Source organism: Apis mellifera, linkage group LG7, assembly GCF_003254395.2.
Source record: "Apis mellifera strain DH4 linkage group LG7, Amel_HAv3.1, whole genome shotgun sequence".
NCBI lineage: Eukaryota > Metazoa > Arthropoda > Insecta > Hymenoptera > Apidae > Apis > Apis mellifera.
Window position 1 is genome coordinate 3,408,423 of NC_037644.1, and position 22,493 is coordinate 3,430,915.

Genomic DNA, 22,493 nt, shown 5'->3' on the forward strand with positions numbered 1-22,493 from the left:
TTATATTATTATTGATTCTGCTTCACACTATTATACGCTTACTAGAATTATTATGTATTATATTTATTTTTCGATATATATTCTAAAAATTACATCAGCAACGAATTTTCCATTGGAAAATAAATTATTATTCCTTCAATTAATCAATTTTTTAATTTATTATTTTCCCAAATATTCGCTTCACATGAAATTAACTAAATAGAGAATATAATCTAAATTGAAATATATTTCTTATCCAATAATAAATAGCTTTAAATTTTAAATTATTAATCGCCAAGTACAACACGAGAATTAGATTTCAGAAATTATTATATCTACACAAGAAATAATTTCAAAAAATTTGTTAATAAAATATAAATTTTATCTATCACGCACAAAAGAAAAATATTTTATTTAATTTTGAAAATTCCATTGAATATTACAAAGTACAGAATAATTAAGCACAAAAGATTAAATAAAAGAAAAACAAAAATATAAAAAAATATATATTGTTCTGATTTACGAAATTTTTTTTATGTATAAAATGTATGTAAAAATCATAGAGCAATTAAACAAGAAATAATTCTACGTATAGAAATAAATCAAAATAGAGATAAATCAAATTTGAAAATTTTTCAAATACAAATAGTTTCAAACACAATTGATTAATCCTTGATTGAATATGAATAAATTATTGATAAGAGATCATACGTTATATATTCTGTATATCGTAATTATAATATATAACGTAATTAATCGTAATTAATTTTTATTTAAAAATTCATCGATTAATTAAACTAGTTTTTAAACGAAGAAATTTTATTCTATATTTTCACATGAAATAATTTACATAATAATTTATTATAATTATTCATTATACTTATCAATAATTTATTCATATCCAATCAGAAAAGAATTAATTTTATTCGTGCTTGAAAAATTTTATTAAATTAGATTTACAAAAAAATTCTAATTTTATTTTTCTTGATTTATACGTGTATAATCATTTCATTTGTATGATTTTTCATATACACCCTATATATCGTTATATAAATAAATTGTACTATTTATCAGATTGCATATCATTGAAATACAATTATATATACAAGTGTAGTATCATAAGAGAATCACTAAAATAAGGATCACTTAACCTAACCTAATCTAATTTATCTTTTTAACTTGTAATTTTATAAATAATAAAATTTAAAATAAGTATTTTGTATATAAATACTCACTTAAATACTCACAGGAAATAAAATATAAATATATTTATATATGTAAACTCTTATATCTCGATACATATTTATTACATACGTATTGCAATTGAAAACACTGACTATTAATCATACACGTATACCTTAAATATACACTTTCGAAATTATGATTTTTGAAAACACTGTTGAATGAAATATCATCGCAATTGAAAAGACATACAATTTCCCAATTTTCTCCACATTTCCACTTCCCTTCGATAGCAAACTTTTTCCAACCGTTTTATTGCACGGTGCACGAATGAAAGCGGATGTTCCAATGATGTTCCCCGTGGACGCGGTAAAATCAATCTACATATGCATACGTGCACATATTCGCGTATTTGTGGAGCGTTAACGCGTCGAAGCTGGTTTTATTTACACCTCGAAACAAAATGTTTATCATAGCTAATTCGATAGACAAAGAGAATTACAAATGATTTGATTCTTCAATTTTATATTTCTTCTTAATTTGTAATTTAAATAATTTTAAATTGAGTATTGTATTTTATAAATTTTTCGTACCGACTTAAAATTGGTTGGAACAAATTCTTGTTCAAATAATTATTCAAAAATTATAAAAGTAAAATTTTTATTTTATTTTTTTATTTAATTTGTTTGCTGGAAGAATGAAATTACTTTAATAATTTATCATCGAATAATCATAAATAACTATAATCCCAAAAGTTATATGAATCAATAATATAATAATTACTACATATAAATTTTATTTAAACATTAAGAAATAAATAAAATTATTTAAAGTAACTTTATTTGAAATTTTTAACTACTTATTTTTTCAACTTAATATCCAATTCTTTGAAAAAAATAAAAAATTTATTTATCTCAAATAATTTGTATATTTTAAAAGATAAATTGTAATATAAATTAAATATTTTTTCATTTTACTTATTTATTTCTATTTGTTATTTATCTTAATCAGAAAAATGTAAAGAAGTGTAAAAAATCTCTACTTGAATGAAACTACTATCTTTATATTTTCAAAGTTATTTTTTTAATGTATCTAAATGCAATGAATATATAGCAGAGTATTTCAATTATTCAAAACAGTTTTATTATTTAAACAGTAATTTGTGATTTTGAAACTGTATGGATTCGATACGTTCGTAATTTCAATAGGGGGAATTGCTTTGGTGATCACATTGCATCATTAGGGTGCGTGTTCATTTGGGAGGACAACTATCACGAGTTGTTCCCGAGAGTCCAATTTACTTGTGTACGTGGTATTGAAACTGCTGACGGAGTATTGGCCATAAAAATCTCTGGAAATGAGTAACGCATTGAAAATCAATGAATACGTTTTAATTTTTTTTTTTATCGATAATTGCATCGAATTACATCCAATTTTTTCCGTATTCAATCAAGTTATTGGCAAGATGATAAATATTGAAGATTGTTAGGTGAATTAGATATCAATTCAATGTTACAACAATGTTTTAGTTAATTTAATCCAGTATTTTCCTTTTTTGAAACATTACTTTTTTTTACATTGTATATATTATATAATTTATTGCAACAAGCGTCTGTGTATTTTTAATTGTATCTTTAAAACTGTTTACATATAAAAAAAGATCATAATTTATTTCTTATATAAAAATCATAATCTCAGATGTTGAAGTTTGTTCCAGTTTTAACGATGTGAAATATGTATATATAAATAATTTTAAAAGTTATGTTTGTATAAAATTAAAAATTAACTTGTAAATAAACTTATTATAGTATTCATTTATTAGGTAATATATTAATTTAATAAATACAGTGCAACATATAAACAAACTAATGTTTCTATGTTTTATTTTCAAGATTTAAAAAGAGATTTAAAAACACATAAATACTCAGTTATTCAAAAAAGATTTGCATATAACTCATAAAAATTCTAAATATAGTATACTATAACATAATATGTAGATGATTCATTAAATATTACCATATACTAATATTGTATAAAAATATTTTTCAGATAAAGTTGAATAGTTTCAGAAAAAAATTCTAATGTTTGAAAAAAATGAATAAGTATCGTATTCCTTATATTTTATATGGTAAATTCTACAAACTTCAAGATAAATATCTTCTAAAAATTTATAATTTTTGAATACAACACTTTCTTTATAAAGAATATTACATTGTATCAATTGATGAAATAAAAGAATATATGATTCATTAAAACTATAATAACCTAATATATTCTTTATTTATTTAAATAAACTTTTAAAAGCTCGTTTAATCGCATTGCACCATTACGAAATATTTCATATGTTACTATTCTGTATCGATTTTTATACATAAATCAAGTTCAAAAATTTAACGTCAACATAAAGAACACGGTTAATATTTCCGATACGATACAAGTATATATTTCGTGTTCGAAACTTGGAATCTGGATAGAAAGTCGATCGAAGTTTCTTTATTTAGAAAAGGTTAAAAGTGAGATTATAATATGTTAAGGCCATATATAGCTCGACGATACTTCGCTTGATACGAGTTACGGTTTGGAGGTTATGTATGGACACGCCTAAAGATGTGGATTCGAAATAAAATATTTGTAAAGAATATATGTATATATTTAGAATATTTACATATCGATGAATTTTCAGTATTTTTTTTTTAAATTTCGATGAACGTTAAATGCACTAATAAAAAGATACATCGATCGAAGTGATTACTACCACTTATATTGCAAGAAATATGGATCAAAGATAATATAGCTTGGTCAAACAAGAGTCAAATATATTAATAAATGATCCATTTTTTTTTTATCTAATTAAATCGCTTATTCAATAAATTTTTTTTTATTTTATACGCCATTTTTCGATAATAATAATAATAATAATTTTTTGAACAAAGTTTGATCTTTAATGAAATGGATTCATCTCTGAGCTCGTCGTCTTTAAGTCAAAGAAAGCGTTTTGCATGAAACGAAACTCGACTGAAAATCTAAAGGTTTTTTTAAATTCTATGAATATGCCAATATTAAATCACAATCAAGATTAATATTGCCATGAAACAATTTAACTAGTTGATTCCCTTTGCCCGTAAACGATCTCTTTTGCTCTAGTTTTCCGCACAATCAGAATAATTAAACTGTCTATTGACTCATTCGTAGTAATTGCTCTCTGTAAGTTCTTTTGCGTTCGAACAGAATATTCGTTCAACAAAATTTTCAATTCTTCGTTGTCACCCTTTCGAGAAACGTAATTGTTAACATTATTAAAATCTCTTTTTGTTTAAAATTTAACAGGAATTTCTCCGCTTCAATTCAACAAGTTTTTCTGGTTATAAATAAATACGAATAATTATAAAACAAAACGTGCACGTTGCACATCAAATTCGAAAAGAAAGAAAGTACTTATTTATGAAAAGATATCGAAACTCTCGATCTCGATGATTTTTTAAATATATTGTCAATTTAACATTTTCCATCGCAAATTATGTTGTCAAATTTTTACTTTTAATAAAAAAAACAATTTAGATTAGATTTAAATTAGATCAATCGATATCTCATAACCAAATTATTCCAAATCCAATCTGCAAATCTGAATCAGCTTAAACTTAAATGATTTAATTTTGTATTAACGAACAAAAATTTATTTAATAGTATATATTTTAGTTTATATTTTTATAATTTCTTCGCGACACAATGTTCACTACTATGCAACAAATAATTAAAAAATTATAGATCAATCAAAGGATAGTAATTTTCCAAATGGATTAATGGGAGAGCCAATAGAATACTCATTTCCCAATTTCACAGAGCAAAGTCGTTAATAAGAATTCAAGCTCGTAGGTAGGAATGCAGGAGTAAAAGCAATTGAATCGTGTTCCCAGGTCGGGAAGGTAGTTGCGGCGGATTTGGTCAACTGCAAAAGTCCGTCCAACTCCTTTCCGTCTTGGTGGCGCGAATTCCTCCTCCTCGATCGTTCCCCAACTTCTCAGATATATCAATTTGCGTGCCCCTCTCTATTGTCGAGAAATGGACATTGGGCGTTTCCATTCCGCATTTCCACCTCTCCTTTCAAACGTAAGTGAAAAGAACAAGAATCGACGGTCAAAAGAGGGTAATCTATCGGAAAAGAGAGCTTTAAGTAAATTCCTTTTTAAGTAAAATCGGAACAATTTTGGTTTATTTGATTTCTACTCGATATTCGTTTCGCTATTAAAAATTTATCGATCGTAGAAAATAATTGTAGTTGAAAATTCTTATTCATAATGAATTGTTAACGAAGCAATTTTTTCTCTTTAAAGAAAGTTTTAATATTTTTATTTAATTTTACCTAGGGATATTTTTTAGAAATTAAATTTTAAATTTTATAATTTAAAATTTTGCTCGCTATCTCGCGCCATACAGTTATGTTTACGCGTGTAATATTTAATAAACGAAAGTATGGTGAAACTTTGAGCATTGATGCTCCGCTAAGAAAAGTTGTCGCGTGTGTATAATCCATTCTGTTCTCGCAAAGTTTCATTAAAAGCAAGAAAAAATTGTTTGAAAATGAGAAACTGAAAAGATTAGATTTTTTTTTATAAAAGAGCACTTTTATAATTGTACAAACGCTGTTAATATATTCATGAAATATTTATGGAAAGGTGTGAAACAAATGCAAAAGTTGTCATCACTACAAAAATAATTTAATTTGAATGACAATATTTTAATGATCTAATATAATATCAATTTTAATAGTGAAACTTAGATTACATTTATTTAATTATAAATAAAATTTCATTTTCCATTTATTCCTTTTAAGATCAAAAAGTATTCAATTATAATATTTTTTTTTTTTGAAAATATAATAATCAATCATTTGCAAAAGAACTTTTATATTTGGCTTTCGAACGATAATAATTTAAATTCGAAACTAAAGATTTCAGAAGGTGAAGTTTGAGCCAGAGGAAGCTAAACTTAGCCCAGAGTTTATCGAGTTTATTACATGTATTAACGCTTCGAAATTCGAAATCTGTTCAACACTAATTAATATTATCTGCATCGTTATTGAACATTCGCAACTGTTCCCACGAGATAATGTTCGTCACATTGTCCTGTTCGACTCTTCCCAAATTAACTCTTCCTCCTCGCGCCTCAACCCTTCCTGCCCCTTCAACGTTTTGCCCTCTTTTCATCTTCTTAATGACACTTTTATCGAGTGCACCGACAGACAACTGTGGTTTGAAACTCAATTCCAGCCACCCTAAATTACTTCTCCCTTATTTAATCCCGCGTATTGCTATAACACGAAAAGATTCATGTTCGACTTGATCAAATCGTTGACACGTGGATAGCTATTGGACATTGCTCGAAGTATGTCTAAGAAGATTATTATTTCGAGTGTAATTATATTTTAAGGATATTATGAATTATAAGAAAAAAGTGGAGAGAGGAATCATCGATAACCAATTGATTTGAAATTCGAAGTGAGAAAGAGAAGTTCAAATATTTATTAATTTTCCGAAATATCGATAAAAATTGTTCCCTGTTGTATGTACGTTGAATTCTGCTCGTACATCGAATCACTGTCAGTTTCTGTAAATATATAGTGACAACTGTCATACAAAATGACGATAATAAAGTAATACGAGTACAAACAGAGATCCACAGATCCTGAAATTTAGCAGGAAATAAAATATAAAATATTTGATCAATTGAAATTGATAGGTTATAATATTTCATGAATAAGTGTTTCAAAGAATCTGTGAAATTCCCTGGATACATGATATTAGTTCACTATTATACATTTTAAGTGATTTTGATATTTATAAATATAAACAATTAATAAGCAAATGCATAATTTATTATAATAAAGATATTTATGTGAATAAGTAGTATTTAATATATAACATGGAAAAATTTTTATTAATATCATTTTCTCCTTAATAATCTTCCTTAAATTTTAAAATTATTGGTGTCTCTTTAAAGAACAATTATTTCAACTTTGAACATATATTGTATAACTTTGAACCACAATTCAAAAGATATTTTACAGTGAATTTCATGTTGAAGTGAGAATAAAATAACAGTGTATTTATTTTTATTTAGCTTATGATGTCTTTTGGAAGAATAATTACACTTTGATCATATTGGAATTGAAATTAATCACAAATCATAAAATATTTTACAGTGAATTTCGTGTTGGGATGATAATAAAATAACAGTGCATTTATTTTTATTTAAATTATGTAAGTTATGATTATGTAAGTTCTTTTGGAAGAATAATTATACTTTGTGTAATAACAATTGCACATATATTAGAATTGAAACTAGAAGGTCACAAAATAGATTTTACAATGATTTTCGTGTTGGAGTAAAATAATAGTGCACTTATTTTTATTTTTATAGATTATGATGTCTCTTGGAAAAACAATTGCACTTTGATCATATATTGGAATTGAAACTAGAAGGTCACAAAATAGATTTTACAATAAATTTCGTGTTGGGATGATAATAAAATAATAGTGCATTTATTTTTATTTAAATTATGTAAATTATGTAAATTATGATTATATAAGTTCTTTTGGAAGAACAATTGCACTTTGATTATATATTGGAATTGAAATTACAGATCACAAAATAGATTTTACAGTAAATTTCATGTTGAAATGAGAATAAAATAACAGTGTATTTATTTTTATTTAAATTATGTAAGTTATGATTATATAAGTTTTTTTGGAAGAACAATTGCACTTTGATCATATATTGGAATTGAAATTATAGGTCACAAAATAAATTTTACAGTAAATTTCATGTTGGGATGAGAATAAAATAATAGTGTATTTATTTTTATTTATATGTATTTTGATCATATATTGAAATTGAAACTACAGATCATAAAATAGATTTTACAATGATTTTCGTGTTGGAGTGAAAATAAAATAATAGTGCACTTATTTTTATTTTTATAGATTATGATGTCTCTTGGAAGAACAATTGCACTTTGATCATATATTGGAATTAAAACTGGAAGGTCACAAAATAGATTTTACAAAAATATTATATAGATTTATATAGATTTTACATAAATTTCATGTTGGGATGAGAATAAAATAATAGTGCATTTATTTTTATTTATGTGCACTTTGATCATATATTGAAATTAATCACAAATCACAAGGTATATTTTACAGTGAATTTCATGTTGGATGATAATAAAATAACAGTGTATTTATTTTTATTTAGGTTATATAAGTATATATTTTTATTAGGTTATCATGTTTCTTGGAAGAACAATTGCAGTTTGAACCTATATTGATATATTGATATATTGATATATATTTGAACATATAAACCACAATTCACAAGATAGATTTTACAGTGAATTTCATGTTGGGATGAGAATAAAATAACAGAGAATAGTGCATTTATTTTTATTTAGGTTATGATGTCTCTTGGAAGAACTATTGCATTTTGATCATATATTGGAATTGAAACTAACCACAACTCACAGGTTAGACTTTAGACAGTGAATTTCGTGTTGGGGATGAGAATAAAATAACAGTGCTGTCGCATTTATTTTTATTTAGGTTTTTATATAGGTTTGTTGAAGTAATAAGTGATGAGATAGCGATGGCTTGCGAAGGCAAAATTTTCGTTCAGAATCAGAACGTTACTATTCCCTCCGAGGGAAGAATAGAAGAGATGGAAGTGGAAGAATAAATAACGGCTATTCTATTGCATTTTATTGTTTGGTCTCTTCCTTACTTTTAGAGTACAATACAATAGAACACCCATTATTTGTTCCTTCACCTCTGTTCCTGCCACTAGTACCACTGCTTCCTCCTCTTTTTCCAGAGGAAATTTTTCCTTGTTAACCTTGATTAAAATTTAAGGGGAAACGCAATAGGGAAAATTGTAACTGTAATCCATGGACACTTATAAAATTTCTTCTATTGATCCTTTATATGATATATAAACATATATAAACAACACGTTAATTTTTATATAAAAAAAATCTGAAGAATACGAACACTTTTTTTAAATATTTTGAATACTGGTGATGATGAACAGTCATATTCCAAGACTTTTATCGTGATTATATACTAATATTTGATTTTAGTAAAATATTTTTTTCCCCTTTTTCTTAGAGCGATGTGGCTGTGCTAAAAAAAGATTAAAAAGTTAATTCTCGAAATACATTAAATCGCTCGCATCATCCTTAATATTATTCTACTCGCGCATTTGAGAATTTTAATTAATTTTAATTTTTCTTATCGTCTTAATTCCATCCAAAAAAAAAAAAAATAAACCCATTTCCCTTTCAGAGCGCGCTTCTCCTCGGTCACGAATTCTCGACTCTTTAACAAAAGATAAACACGATTCAAAAGCTAGAATTAAAGAAATTAGATCGCGTCGCATCTAAATTAATACGTTCCAAACGTGTTGATAAATAATCTACTTTTCTATTTTTGGAATTTAATAATATTTCGTAAGACAAAGGACTTGGCCGAGAACAATCGGCGAAAAACGATGCTACGTGGTTGGAATACGCGCGATACACAGAGAGAGAGAGAGAGAGAGAGAGAGAGAGAGAGAGAGAGAGAGAGAGAGAGAGAGAGAGAGAGAGAGAGAGAGAGACGATGGCATGAATTCGCACGGCATGGATGCGACATAAAGGAAAATTTCACGGAATTAAAGATTTAAATCGTATTATTCAAACAAGAGGGATCGTTGCGCTGTGTGCGGAATCCAAAAGATGAAGGCGAGGAAGGGGGAGGGGAGGAGGTCGCTGAAGTCGTAACAGCGCGGCAACTCTTCCGGAAATGTTTACATTCCGGAAATGAACACGGTGTCTGGGTTACTTAATTCAGGTAAAATATATATCCCCGTTACGGAGGGGGGGGGAGGGGAGGGGCGAATAAATATGCAAAAATACCGGTTCTCGCTTTTTCGAGAATAATCGAGAAATTTAAATCTTTCAAGGGGGGATTTTCTTAAGAGGAAGTTATCGAAGGAATATTGCAATTGAAAATTTGCGATTGATATAATAATGTTACAGGGATTTTTTCAATTTGTATTTTTTTTTTTACTTAAAATATGTTCATTTACGAGATATTTTTTCAAAAATAGAGTGTGTTTTACAGGTAATTATTTTTAATGTAATTTAATTTTTTTTTGATCGAGTGATTTTCAATTTGTGATTTTCGAGCAGCAAATTGATTTTTAACGAGATTTTGTAAAAAGTATTCTCTCTTTATACTTTATACTTTCAAAGGATTCGTAAAATGTTCAAATCCATGTTTAATAGGTTGGGATTTATTAGATGTTTCAAGCTCATTAAAATCACATGAAAAATTAGAAAAATGTTGGATGCATGGTATGGAAAGTAATAGCGATAATGGAACTGGAAGAAAGAAGAAGTAGGAGAAATGACGGGTGTTTTGTTTACAATGTACAAGTTTGTTCAAATAATATAGTATAACGGAACACTCATTATTTCCAGTACCTTCATTTCTTAGTTCCACTAAGTACTTTTTTTTCCACTCTCTACCCTGCTTGTAATTTTAAATTCATTTTTCTTTCTTCGCTTTTTCATTTACATTTAAAGGAAAGATATATTCCACTTGTACAAAATATAAAATGATCTTCAAATTTGAAAGTACTCTTTTGAATACTCGTCGTCGTTGAAAAATTAATCTAAACTTTTAGCATCAAACGAAATTTGGATAGGAGAACTTCGATCAAGGATCTAAAATTTTATCTTTATTTATGTATTTATTATATTTTGAGATTAATTAATCTTCTAAGATATTATAAGATATATAAACGTTATTACGTTCAACATAGAGGATAACATTGAATGCAATCCATTCAGATTACTAGTACAATAATCTTCACTGTAGTACTCCTCCTCGTTGAGTAGCCAATGACATTTAACTATATCAGTTTCAGTATCTACAGGATATCCCATCTATAATCCACAAATCCAGAAATCTGATCGAGTCGTTTCACACGAAAAAGTTTGATTTATCAATTTATCAATTGTAAAAGCATTTTGTGTGTGCAAATGTGTTTGTATTTTTAACCATTCTTTGAACAAAAACGTTCCAATACTTGCCATTTTTCTCGTGATTTTAAATGAAACAGCCCATAGATTCCGATTTGATTGCATTGAATTTGGATAGAATTCAATGTGATGCAATGATTTAAAATTTTAATAAAAATATTCCTATACAAGATATCTTCAAATGGAAACTTTATCTCATTCTCATTATATTTAACATCTCTTATTACCTCATTCCAAAATCAACGAAGAAGTATCAATGATTTCTGTTACTATAAACCATATACATAGTATAATAAATAATTTATGACTTTCACTGATAAACTCGAGAACGCACAGTGAAATGTATGAAATATGGTATATCAACAAGAGCATTATCAGTACAACGTGGCTAACCCCGAGCTAACACAATGATCCCAAGAAGTCCCGACGTCTAGAAAGTTGTTGCCCGACCAAACTTTGCCTATAAATAAATCCGGTAGCACACTTCAACCTTCCCTTCCCTCTCCTCTCTCTTCTTTTCATCTTAATCGAAGAAGCGAGTTAAGACTGCGCGTATTATTCACTTCACGCGCAGAAGAAAGTCAAAGAGCGTGCTAAATAATTCTTTCCTTCCTTCTCGCTCTCCTACGAGTACAATGCAACGATACAATTTCTTCCTTCGTTGTTCGAACGCGTTCTCTTCGCGCAAAGAAAAGATTCGAGCGTTTAACACGAGGGGGAAGCAGTGTCGCCACTCTCTGCCCGCAAAGGAGAAACGAAACCGAACGCATCTCAAGTGAGTAAAGCGATTTTCGCGAATCAAAGAAAGTTTTTTTCTCGTGATCTCTTCCGTGATTTCGCCCGAGTGCAACGGCCGATTAACTGGCCGTGAAACGCCGGACTCGACACGAAATTATCGCTAAACGAAGTGGAAAGTTATCCCGCTTCACCAATTTGCCGGGCAACCACCAGCGCAATCTCAGACGCGCACCTAAGGAAACGATATCTACTGCTCCTCGATCTCTCCGCCATCTATACATTCCTTCTTGTGTTGAATAGTCTGCCACGCTCGAATTTCTCGCGCACGAAAATTTCGATTTTTAGAAAATTATTATATTTATACTTGGACGTGGATAATATTAATTGGGCACTGCGTTCGTGTGGAGAGATTCATTGTTCGGATACAACGATGGAAATGAAATTTAATATAGAATGTTTTTCGGAACGTCGAACAATGTATGTAGAAATAAAATTATAAAATCAGTTCCTGTAACTATTTATATTGTAATTGTTTGTATTAATGAAGTTTGGATAAAATTAAGTGGACACTTAGAGAGTTAGCAGAAATATAATGTGAGTAAATATTGAGATTAATGTATTGGTTCGTATTATGAAAACTTTAATATTATTAAATAGAATAATTAAAGTTATATTATCCAGAAATATAATGTTTCTAAGAGTGTTCTTAAATTAATAATAAAATTTAAATTAAGAAATGTTCAATGTAATCCAAATATTAACATCGCGAAATATTGAATAGCTAAATCATATATCGTTAAAGTATAAAGGAAGAAACGTTTGAATTTCGTCAAAAAGTGTATAAATAAACCACTGTCGTTCTGAAAACAAGTAATTTTGAATGAATTCGAATTATTAAATAAGAAAAGAAAGGGCACGAGGATAGAGAAAATCTAATGAATTCTTAAAAAAGCAATATGTTTTACCGACTGTTAAGCATGAGAAAGAATCAGTAATGGCATAGGTTTGTTTTTCGAGGTATGGAATTTATCTATAGATGGCATTGTGAGTACAGATAAATACATTGATATCCCGAATGAAAATTTGGAAAAATCAATTTTAAAAATGGGCTTCGATAAAAAATGGACGTTACAACGAGATAACGATTCAAAACATACCGCTACGAAAACAAAGCAATTTTTATCAAAACTGCAAAATAGAGTTCTACAATGGCCTTCGCAAAATCGTATTGACAAAACGTATTGACAAACAAATATTTTTAAAAGAAAAACTACTCAAAAAATATGCCATTATAAAAGCCAAAAATTCCAATACCAATTAGTCTTTATGTCACTCAATATATGCAATTTTATATTTTGTAATAAATAAATGATATAAATTATAGTATATTTTCTTTATTATATAATTAAATTTTAATGTTTTTCTTTTTATATTATATTTTGTTAACTTTAAGTGTTCAATAAAATAGATTAATAGAGTTTAAATGAATGTTGTTGTTAAATGTTTTTGTTCCTCACTAAATCTGTCCACTTAATTTTACGACTGTACGTGTACTCGATAAATACAACTATATATATATATTCTAAAAACAATCTCAAAGATAGTGGCCATAAGTTGGAATTGTAATTCTGAACATACACAGTGTGGATCGTGTACAATATATCCCATATTAAATACACCAGCGCAGAGTCTAGATAACAAATTTCAAATATCTTCAAAGCACATGCTTGAAGAAAAGAAAAGAAATTATAAAAATACAGATTTCCATCGATTCGAAATTATTACCAACAAACGTGCTAATTCAACAAAATATCAATGTTAAATAATAAGCATATGAAACGTTTTCGAACACTTTTCTAATTAATTAAGTACGTGTATATAATAAACGTATTACAACTCCTGCAAATTGGTGAATCGTTTTGCCGATATAATCTTCAGATTTCATACACCTCTCACTGTCTCAAACAAGTTTCTTTATCGTATCATATCCCGTTCGTTAAAAATTGCAAATATAAATTGTCGAGTATTTTCGTCACCCGCTGTGCATTACAGTATCGAGGTTACAAGTTAATCTTGCGTGTGTAAACAAATAATAATCGTTAGGCGCGTGGAACGTTGGTGAAAGGTGAGGCGCGGCGAAAGGAGGCTCGGTGACGGCGATTGGCCAGCTTTTCTCGTGCGGAAATCACCTCCCCGAATAATAACATTTGCTCGGCCTCGCGCGAGCGATCCGTAATTGGCGCTCGGCAAACGGTGTAATTGCGATGCGTTGCTTTGAATCGCGTAATTGCGTGAATCAACTGTCGATTATCGCCACTTCCGATCGATAAGTGTCGAACAGCGGCCGTCTCAAAGGAATGCGCGGTGAATCGTGTTATCTCGATGGAATATCGAGTTTGCTCGATGATTATTCGACGTGGTTCACAAGCGAGCGAAAGATGAAAGGAAACGTCGTCGTTTAATTAAAATGAAACGAGCGTTCTTTTTTTTTTTTTTTTTTTTTTTTTTTTTAATTTGGTTTCTTTATAGTTTATAGTTTAATATAATCGAGTCGAATTAATGAATTTGATGAAATTTAATATTAATTATATCTATTTATTTTATTATTATTACTGACTCGTAATTTTTATAAACTGATGCTTTGTTTGAATTCTGGTGGATTGAATTCGGAACGAGAGAGAGAAAAATAAGCGTGATAAAGGATCGAATTTCATTCACCAGCCCCTCTTAAAGTTTCCTTCTCAACAATTGCTTGGGGATGGCAGTGAAGCACACTATTGTATTGTAATATAATATCGAGTAATGATATACTTTACACACACTATATACAATAATATATAATGTATTACGTATATAATCCTTTTCATTATGCAACGATTCTATTCGTGACAAGGGAATAATAAAAAGACGATTCTAAAAATGGAATTGGAAAAGAATAAAAATTTTGACGAAGCTATCTCTTCGATGATCTCGAATATACGTATATAATCGGCTTTTTAGTTTTTCAAAAAATATTTGCAAAAAAAACTTTTACATACACTTTCACGTTCACGTGTGAAAACTATCCACGTATTTTTCGTTAATACAAATACGACAACGAGGCAATTAATATGTAAAAAGGAAAAAAGTCATTTTCTCATGAAATATGATAAACTTGAAATATTTCAATCCATAAAAATCGTCGTTTCTATTTTCATCCATCCACTGATATTTAAAATTATGCAGAGTGTAAAAAAAAATAAAATGATCGAAGTTGAAAGGATATCGGTCATAACTCGCCAAGTTTACGTATTAAATGATCAGTTTGTAAAAGATTAATAAAAGATAAATTATAGAAAATAAATAAAATACAATCTAATTATCATATTGAACGAAAATTTTGAGAGAGCGGTTGTTCGAGCTAGATCCTGATTTAAAATTTTAATTGATGAGTATTTGTCGATTAAATCATCAAAAATATTTTCATGCAAAGTGTTTAAAAAGAAATGTAAATAGGATCCAAAATTTTAAGAGTTTATAAAAGAGCAAAAAATCAATATAAATTCTATAAATCAATCTTTACGTAAAATAAATCATATCGTGTGTAAATTTTCTTCGAAATAATGCAATTAAAAAAATTAATGCAGAAGCTCATCAATTTAATATTAATTACTACGAAGATTATTTTGTACACAAACGAATACTCGAATACTGCCATTTCGGATTTCTAATCAATTATCATTTTATCGTTTTATTTATCATTCGAGATAAATAAAAATATTGAAAATAGATATTTGTACGACCTTGCTTTCACTTTATCCGCGTAATTGAATTAATAATAATCACCAATATTAATAACAATCGTGAAACTTTGAATTCTCCTGAATTAATCTCTCTACATTTTTTGGAAATTTATATTTAATGAATCGAAGAAAAAAAATTCATTAATTGAATTAATTTATTTTAGAAAGGATTCTACGAGTAAAATTAAATCCATACCAATCTGATACAGATTTTAAATGTCATTTGTTATTTATAGAAACAATAAATAAACTAAAATCGTATAAAATGAGTACATATATAATTAGAAGTTAATTACACGAAATGAGACTACAAAAATTAAGCTGCAACGAAAGAGATAATTAATCATTTTTTAATTACGTATAATAAAATTTTGGAATTTGCATAAACGAGATTGCAACGAAGTTATATCGCATTCAAATGTATATCATTCTCTGAAAATAATTATATCAATCTCTTATCTTATCATATTTATCTTATCGTATTTATGATCATAATATTTTGATCGTTCTGCGATTTCTATATTTATTCTTCTAATAATATGTGATGTAATGATATTTGACTTTATTTATTACATATTTTGAATATCATGATTTATAATAAATAATAAAATATCATCGATGACAATTTCACTAATAATAGCAATTTTTTGAAAAACTAAGATCAATTTGTATAGGAAAAAGTTTTTCAAAATCTTGTTACATATTTAAAAATCATCAAAAAGGGCAGGATAGATTTTCCGTTCGCCCAAAGTTTTTCAATTTAGAGTTTCGTTTTTTCGAGCAAATTGTGGTTCGAGAGTACTTTTCAAGTATCGGTGAAATTAGCCGATTCTCGATCGGTTGCCATTACAAGTTGAAGGTTATTCTTCTCTTGCGGAAAACAAGCTGAAAAGATGGGGATAAAATTTAAAAACTAGTTTTTTAAATTAAATTATTAGAATTCGTCGATCACTTTCGTGTATCTTGAATCTGGATTTTCTCGAAAACAAACAGGTTTAAACGATTTTGATTGAAATTTTATTTCATACTTTTATCCCCGCGTGAATATGAAATAACCTTTTATCGATTCTTCGTGCTCAATCGTCGGGAATAAAGCAAATTTCAGTTTTTAGTTAGAAAAATTTTTAACTAAGCTTCGACGAATAAATCTTCCTTCTCCCTTTCAATTTATTTTTATTATATCACAAATTATCAAACATATTTTCGTTCATCATCTCATATCGAATTATTAATAATTTATTGATATTATATCAACATCGATAATCATAATGAATGAATGATGAATACGTGTTATTTCTTCGATATGATGACAAATTATTGTCACTTCGAAATAAATGGACAGAGATTATTTGAAGTTTATTTGCATCAGAGAAGAATATTACGAGATGAAAATTTCTAGAAAATTTGTTCACAATTATTAACATCGTCTATGCTCGATGATCAATGATTGAAAATAATAAGCGAATAATATTCGCAAGATCGAGTTTATAGCACGTAGTAAAGCATGGATCTTGTTTGAAATCCAGACAATTCCGGAATAATCGTAAAATTTGTTCAGACATTGTCCTAGGTCGTTTATAGAATGTCGTCTTAAACGTACGCGGGGAGGGGAGAAAAGGTGTTGCAATCGAGTTTTTAGAATCGCCTGCTCGATCTTTATAAGAAGAAACGGTCGAGTTGTAGAGAAGATTAAATTACAATTTGAAAATGTGCAAAGAGCAGCGATGAGACGAGAAAAAAGTCGAGAGATATCCGTGTAATAGTCGTCCATTGTCAAACAAATTCAATTTATGCTAAAATATACTGTAGAAGTTTATATACACATAAATTTTCCAAAGAAGAAAATTGTTACAATATAAATAACATTGTTCACGATATACTTAATTATTATTAATAACTTGATCGATGTGATTTCTTGCTTAATTTTATATGTACGTGTATATATACATATATATAGAATAGTAAGTGTGAGAGAAACGAGTTATCTTAATCTAGAATCTAAATTGCTTATTTACCACAAAGAAAAATATACACGTAAGTGACATAGAATGTATACATAAGAAATGTCACGTGACGTAGAATATATATATATATATATATATATATATATATATATATACACATAAGTGACATAGAATATAGATATAAGAGACGAAATATCTTTTGTAAAGTAATAATGCATAAAATATTATAAATTTGGAAAGAATTTTACAATCACAATGATTGCTTGTTCGATATTAATTAATTTAATTTTTTACGCGTTATGCATCAAAGATATTGCGCGATATTATCATCGGATGATAAGTCAGTTTGTTAAAATTTGAACTTGTTCAAGATAACGATACGCGAACATTAATTTTTATCGCGTCCTCTCTGAAAATTGTTGAAAAAATTTCAACGCATAATCGATAACGATAACGGAAGGAAAAAGAAAAAAGAAATTTCTCGAAAGAGAAGTCTCGCGAGGTCTGGAAACGGATCGCGCTCGTTTAAACAAACACACAGTTCGACTGTTCGACGCGTTCAATTTGAAACGTTGAACGCGTCGAAACGCGTTTTAATGAAATTGAAACGGTATCGGAGCGGGTAGCTGGGATCGAAATTCGCGGAAGCAATTTGTCCAGGGATTCTCGTCGGCCGATGAAATTACCGTCGAGGTATCGGGTTTCCACGGAGCTTGCTTTACGCTCGATCTACGCGAAACCAGTCCTTCGTTTCTTTATCTCTCTCTTCATCGCGTAATATTTCTTTGTTTATCACGTAATGAGACAGATTGTTGAATTCATTTTTTTTGGCAATCGTTCTCGTTGTAAAAAGGAGGAGCATAGATCAAACGATAAAAATTAAAAATTTTTTTTTCTTTTTTCGAAAAGAATACTGAAAAATATAATATTGTGCACATGTAACAAATACACACAGTGTTTCAATATGTATATATACCTTTGGAAAATTGATACTAGATCTCGAAACAAACGTGAAAGTTTCGATCCAGGCTTATTTGTTAAATAATAAACAATTTAAAATGGAAATAGAGAAGGTTTCTGTTTTCCACATTTTTATTTTTATAAATTGCGTCAGTGATTTCACTTGTTTCGATCTCTAGAATCTAGATTTTTCGATAATATATCAATTTCCTGTACGTTTCGAACTGTACAAGATAAAATAGATGTGCAATTTCAATCGCAAAACGCTTTTCTATCTGCCACTGTGTTGCGGCGGTAGTTGCCTTTAGTTTTCGAATTACTCGCAAGAAAGTTTCGGCGCTGTGCATTGAATTCTGCCTATGCATAAGCGTTCATACGCGGAATAGCATGCTACCATCATTTCTCAACTGTCACTGACGTGTACAGAGAATTCAATAGCAAAGTGTCGAAAGTTTTTTTTTTTTTTTTTTTGCGAACAACTCGAAAACTAAAAAGGCAACCAGTTATGTAGTTTTATATTTATAAAGAAAAATTCAAAAGGTTTTTACAATACGTTTCAAGTTTGATAATTGAAGAAGGATCGACAGATTAATGAATTCGTTTCGAATAATAATAATCTCAATTTAAATATCGTTATTTTAATTTTTATAACGAAAAATTATTCCACATAATAATTATATTTCCACATAATAATTTATTTCATTAATCCCATTTTCGGATTATTGACATAAATTTACGAGATATTATTAAAAGTGTAAACATTTTTTTTTTTTGCAATAAAATAATCTAAAATATTTCGATCTTTCACAAGCCACATCGTAATCTATTTTATTAAATTATAATCACAATCTTTATTATCGCATATAAGAATGATTCGACAAGAAAATCGACATTTTTATATCAATTTCAACCAATGTAAAAAGAATCAATTGTCATATTTCAATTCAACATATATTTATTAACTTATCATATCGAATTTGAGGTAAAATTCCTCGAATTCAAATAATTAAACAAATATGAAATAAATAAATAACAATAAATTTAATTGATCAATATTTAAATCCATAAAATATTAATCTTAAAATAACCCTTATGAATATAATATTTATATACTCGGATAAAAAAATTAAAACAAATATTCTTCTATGATATTCGATATTAAAATCAGATACCAAAATCAGACTCACCTTCAATTAAATCAAATGAAGTACGATTTAATTCAATTAACATTCTAATGTAAATATTATTAAATATAATGGATATAATAAAATTGCAAATTTAATTTTATCTTGATAATAAAAAAATTCACTAAATGAAAAACTTTCAACTATTATTATTAATCTAAAAACTAAAAAAAAATAAATTAATTTCAAATGAAACTATTGTTGATACCAATCGTATTGATCCTAAAATATATATAATAACAATTAGAGATTCATCCAACAAATAATACTGGATAAACACTTAACTAACCCAAAACTAATAATATAAATAAAATTCTAAATTCTATAAAATATATTGATCTAAATCAAGGATATAAAATTCATATAACCAAAGATAAATTTGAATAATTAAAAAAAAAAGCAGATGTTGATTTCTAATGAAAAATTAAATTATTTGCAAATTAATTGAACAAATTAATACCAATAACCCATTAAAGATATATAACAACAACATATAACAACACACACTAATTAAAATTCTTCCATCCCTTTCAACTTTCATATTTTCAAACTTCAAAAATCCGATAAGTGGATAAACGGAGAAAGAAATGAAAAATCTTCTGTTATCCGAGATTAATGTTATCGGATCTCTTCCCTTTATTATGGGAGAGAATTGGAACAGAGTTAAGAACGTTGGTTCTCCAAGAATGGACGGACGATTAGGACGATGCGAAGAGTTTATTGAAACTTATTCGAAAGCGAAGGCAGAGTTCCACCATCGACGAAAGATTTACCGGCCGAGCAAAGATACGTGTTACGAGGGTGTATAATCACCGTTCCAGCGGAGAGGGGAGGATAACAGGATGGAAAACAGAAGTTGAAAAGCAACTGATGCTCCGAGCATCGCTGATCGCTCGGCTGGCAAAGGCTGCAACTCGGAATGAGGAAGATAACGAGAAAGAGAAGGGGAGGGGAGGAGTAGGATTAAGGGGAGGGGAGAATGGAAAGAAACGGAACTCGAATCAAGCGTTGCTCTCTTCTCGCGTTTAATGCTTCCATTATTAGGGGATCCATAATTTCACCCTATACATGAATTTATTACTTATTTATTTTTTTGTAACTCGACATTTTCATCGAATACAATTGAATAAGTGTTATGCAACTGGTTCCGATTTTTATTATTAATTTAAAAAATCGTGGAATATTTGTTCTTGTCGATACATTAATTGTAGCTTTTTTAGATAAATATTTATTCCATTTCCAATCTTTTGAACTCGTAATAATAAATAAATTTTGGAAAATACTTGGCTTCTTTCCCGTCAAATTTTTTATTCCAAAAATATGAAAATAATTACAGTATAATATAATTACGCTTAATATTTTGAAAAATAAAAATTCTATATCGATATTTCGTCTTCTGTCGATTGTTTACATATATTTTTATAATATTATTATACTAACGAATATATATTCAGACGATTTCGTTTCCACGTTGTTTAAAAATTTTGCACACAAGCTTATTACTTTCTTTTCTTAAACTATATATATAATAAAATCTCAATTTCGACGAAAAAAATGAAAATACCTGGTTCGACCTTTCAACTATTCATAGCAAAATTTCCCTCCTCTTTTTCACGAGATTCGCTCGTGACGCCTCTCTTCTCGAGTTAATTGGTGTAAAAACAGGGAGCACAAAGGACAAACACAATTCGATATAGAAAGACTATCGGTTTATCTGCTCTCTGGTTGAGGCGGCTAACGCGATAATCTTCGATCCGGTGGTGGAAATTACGGTACTCGGAGAAAACAGATCGGCTAATGCATTTTTCCCCGGCATTGTCTCAAGTATCGGCAACACTTCTCAACGTTTCACCTCGACGCAACTAGGCAACCCCGCAATCAAGCCTCGCTGCTTCGAGATAATTCGATCGAGAGGATAATTCGTTTTTAATGTCGAATCGGTGACGAATCCGAAACTGGAAAGTTGAGCGATGGAATTAAAGAATTCGTTTTCAAATTTAAATTAATAAAATCAATTATTAATGTATTTTAAATTATATCTATTATTTTTACTATAAAATATTTATCTATATATATGGTATGAGGAATATTATCGTATCATCATGTAAAAATTTGAATGATATTTTTCGAATATTTTTCAAAATAATCCAAAAACGAAAGATAAATATGAAATGACTTGTAATTGAAAAGAAGGAAATGTAAATTATTAATATTGCACTTCAAGAAAGTATTAATGAAAATAATAATTGTAAGTGAATTCAAAAGTCAAGAAAAAAAATTCAAAAGTTGAACATATGAAATAAACTTGAAGGGTAATAATAAAATCAATTTGTGTGTATATAAGAAGTGAAAGCAAGCTATAAGAAAATAGAAATGCTACGATCAATCATTCTCCATATTGTAACCAATACCCAATGATATATTAAATATTAGAAAAGACGTCAGAATCGAATTGATTATTTCGTCGATAGATAGTACAAATAAAATGGCTAGAAATACAATGAAATTATCTTAATAAATAATTTGTGCATCAAAGAAAAAGAACTTTCATTTTGTGTTTCAAGTTGAATCCAATGATGTTAATATAAAATCTTAGAGTTTAGGTTAGGTAAGATTAAGTTAGGTT

At 28.3% G+C, this 22,493-nt stretch overlaps 1 protein-coding gene and 1 non-coding gene across 4 annotated transcripts in view; both read left to right on the top strand.

Annotated features, from left to right (window-relative positions):
* LOC410140 (gamma-aminobutyric acid type B receptor subunit 2) overlaps nucleotides 1-22,493 on the top strand; it is a 218,919-nt gene that overhangs the window by 133,969 nt on the left and 62,457 nt on the right. The gene's annotated exons all lie outside the window — the stretch shown is intronic.
* Nucleotides 5,042-5,161, top strand: Mir3049 (microRNA 3049). Its single transcript, NR_039450.1, has one exon. It is a non-coding gene; the product is annotated as a microRNA 3049 (primary transcript).